The 3,814-nt window shown below is 38.6% G+C and overlaps 1 non-coding gene across 1 annotated transcript; it reads right to left on the reverse strand.

Moving 5' to 3' along the window:
- Positions 1-3,345: 3,345 nt before the first annotated feature.
- TRNAW-CCA (transfer RNA tryptophan (anticodon CCA)) lies at positions 3,346-3,419 on the reverse strand. The gene has a single exon. It is a non-coding gene; the product is annotated as a tRNA-Trp (tRNA).
- Positions 3,420-3,814: the final 395 nt, after the last annotated feature.

A 3,814-nucleotide genomic window follows, 5' to 3' on the forward strand; every position in this document is an offset into this window, starting at 1 on the left:
GATGGGTATTTGATCTAGTTAATTCTATAGCTAATGACCTTGCGTTAACTAATCATCTACATGAAGCATTCTATGGGGCATATAAAGACGCTGAGGATGGTATTGATGGTGCATCAGATAAGCTTATCAACTATAGAAAGCTTATGGATATGACACTATCTAATCGTCGTAACAAGATGAACATACTTAAAGACCAGTCAAGTGATTATGATAAACGTATGTGGTGCCCACTTAAACATGCTATTGAAAGCTACATGGAGAGTATGGAAGTATGGCAGGCTTATGAATCAAAAGAAACATTTAACGCAATGATAACTTCAACAGACACACTGTCTGGGGTGCTGAGTTTATTCTTGGGCATGGAGCTTGAAATTTGTGGAAGATGTTTGGCGGATCAATTAAAGGAGGAGTAGCACATGGCACGACGACCATTAAACGGAGAAGTAATAATAACTCAAGCTTATGGAGAACTAGATTCTGTATATAGGAAAGGCTACCATACTGGTGTTGATTACGCAGTCACTATTGGCACGCCTATATATGCACCTAGTGCTGGCTCTGTAATATCAGGAGATGGTCGTTCGTCTGCTGATGGGCGTGGTTGGTTTGTTATAGTTAGAGGAAATGATGGTGTATCTCATCACCTATATCACTTAAATTCTATAGTGGTTGGGTCTGGGAATGTTAGTGAAGGTCAATTAGTTGGGTACTCTGGTAATACTGGAATGAGTACAGGCCCACATTTACATTGGGAGACTAGACGAGCACCACATGATAACAACTCAGACTTTAATCCTGCTGACTGGCTATTCGCTACACCACCTGCTACAGTTACACCTCCAGTGGCAAGCAACTCTAGGGTAGTAACTAACCCAGACGGCGTTAATGGACGTTCCGCTCCAAATACATCAGCGTCAATTATAAAAGAATACAGCAATGGCGAAGTACTAACATTCAAAGGCTATGTTAAGGGTCAAGACCCCTATGGTAATGGCAACAATATTTGGTTTGTAGGAGCCTATTCAAATTCTTATTGGTACTCAGGTGCTTTTAATAACCCAGCCCCAACAGGGCTTCAAGAGATTGTTCAAGATGTAGCTCCCCCAGTTCCTGTGCCAGTCCCTCCTACCCCTACTCCACAACCTGTGCCAGTTCCAGTAATAAACCCCGACATTATAGATGTAACAGCCGCAGACTTCCCTGCATGGATACAATATAATGAAGTCACAGACCCTGATGCTACTGCAAATACTAACATAGAAGCGTACACCTATTACAAAACTAAAGGTGTTGACTACACATACAAACCCATTGAAAGTCACACACACTGGTGGAATGCTCCGAGTGCAGGCTCAACCCATGATGGCACAGTTAGCCACCTAAAAAACACAACTGACTTATCTGTGAACTTTGTCACATCTGCTAATAGAATTACTAAAATGGTTCCATTACCAATACTAGCTTATACAACTGGTGCTAGAAATCCCTATGCTTGGAAGTCAGAGAATGACCCTAGTCTAACAGAACAGGGGTATATAACACTTGCAGCACTCCATTACATAGTAGAGAAAAAGAACCCTAGACTAGCCAATGAACCTATTCGTTTACATAAAGAGTTTATTTCCACAGCGTGTTCGGAAATAGATGTGACTAAGGTAAGAGACTATGTTAACAAGTTTAAGGCTGGTGAATTAGATATATCAACAGGTAAACCACCTGTGATAATTGTCACACCTCCAGTTCCTATACCTACGCCAGTGCCACCGACAGAAGCTCTATCATCTGCTGCTAGGTTTGTAGCTAGAGTCGCAACCCAGTTTGCCGCAGCCCAAGTAATAGTTAAAGGTTTATGCGAACTAGCTAAACAATACGATCTATGTAACCTAACTAGCAAACAGGAGGGTATAGCAGTAATAGTGGCCACAGTACTAATAATCTTTGGTGCTCAAGTAGCCTATAAGATGAATAAGAGTTGGAAGTGGATATTTTAAGAGGTTAATTAATAGTAAATAGACATCACTTTTACATGATGTCTATCACCTGCCTAAACTATACCTCACACATTGACATTATAACACTACTTATGCTAATCTAAAAATGCATCTGTGTACATTACACCACCAAAGATTTTAATTTTTAATACACTTACTTATTTATGTAAAATAAAAACTAAAGAAGACCTAGTAACCAGATGCGTTAGGTCTTCTTTTTAATTTGAGTATCCCATCCCTCTTGTTGTAGTATGGCAAGCTTCTTAGTGTATATATCTAATAGGTCTGTTAACTTCATAGCACTAAGGTTCTTCCCCTTGCCAGCCTTATAGCGTAAGTATGTATTTAGTAAGCGTATAGCTTCCTTCTCACCATACCTAACAACAATCTCTTCACGATACAGGGCTTGCTCACCGCTCATAGTTATATTACATCTGTAACAGTTGTGATGTACTATGTTGTCAGCTATGTACGCACCACTAGTTGTTGTTATTGCGTAGACTTTCTCTGTGGAAATATCTGTCGCTGACTTTATCTTTACTGTCTGTATATTCTTTTTCATTGTTATAACTCCTTCGGTGTTTACCACCTCTAATACATCAGGTAATTCACTAGCATTATCTATATCGTTGTGTGTTATGTTAGTCATGCAATCATTATATTACAATCATTTCCACTATGTAACATATTGTATACAACATCTGCCCTAACCCATGTAATGTCAGCATCTATATCTATTGGTAATAGATGGTCTGCCGTACACTTAAAGGTAACATCATTATCTAGTTCAAACTCTATCAGCCTATCTGGTATAAATGATTCAACATGTGTTACCTCTGTGTCTACAAACTCGAATGTATGTTCATCAACACCATATAGGATATCACCAACCCTAACTTCTGACACATCTTTGAGCTGGTCAGTTATGGTAGCTATGTTAGACCCACTTGCTAAACACTGAGCATGTACATTCTGCTCATCAAACTTTATTTCTTTGACCATTCTAGATATGTAGTGGCCTGCTTGCATTTTATTTATGAAGTTCACTGATCCACAAGTAAAACATGGGCATCTATTTGGTGTCTTGTTTGCTTTTGCATCACGTGCCCTTATATATCTAGAGAATACTTTCCATAGTTTTTTGTCTACATCTGAAACTTTAACTAACTTGTTACGTGTTTTTTTCTTTATCATATTACTCCCTTAATGATACCCACAATTGAACGAGCAAGACTTAACCAAGAGGGCAAGCATGTGGGTATCATTAAAGAAATAATTCTGTATTAGTATGATTGCCACCCTAATTATACCAGTTATAGTTACATTTATGTCAATTGTATATTAGTTTTCATGGCAGGGGCGGGGGGATTCGAACCCGCGACCTTCGGTTTTGGAGGCCGACGCTCTAACCAACTAAGCTACGCCCCTATATTGCCTGACAACTATTTGGAGAGCCGTAGCAGATTCGAACTGCTGTAAACGGGTTTGCAATCCGTTAGATAACCACTCTCTCAATGGCTCTTATTTGATTGGTAATCCTTTATCATATCCATGAGTATAGTTAGTTTATACCCACACATAACTTTATCATTGTATACTACAACTGGAATTACTATTGTCTTATATAGACTAATCATTTCTTTCCTTGCTTCCATATCTTCTATTACATCTATATACTCGTACTCTACCCCTTTGTTATCTAATAACCTCTTAACCATTTTGCACGGCCCGCATGTTTCATTACCATATACTATAAACTTATTCATTTAATAACTACCATTCCCATTCTTTATATGACTATATTGTTTATACAAAAACTCTTC

The sequence above is a fragment of the Hesperophylax consimilis genome, unplaced genomic scaffold (genome assembly GCF_061612785.1).
Source record: "Hesperophylax consimilis isolate HC1 unplaced genomic scaffold, BYU_Hcon_1.0 scaffold_154, whole genome shotgun sequence".
NCBI classification, from domain to species: domain Eukaryota; kingdom Metazoa; phylum Arthropoda; class Insecta; order Trichoptera; family Limnephilidae; genus Hesperophylax; species Hesperophylax consimilis.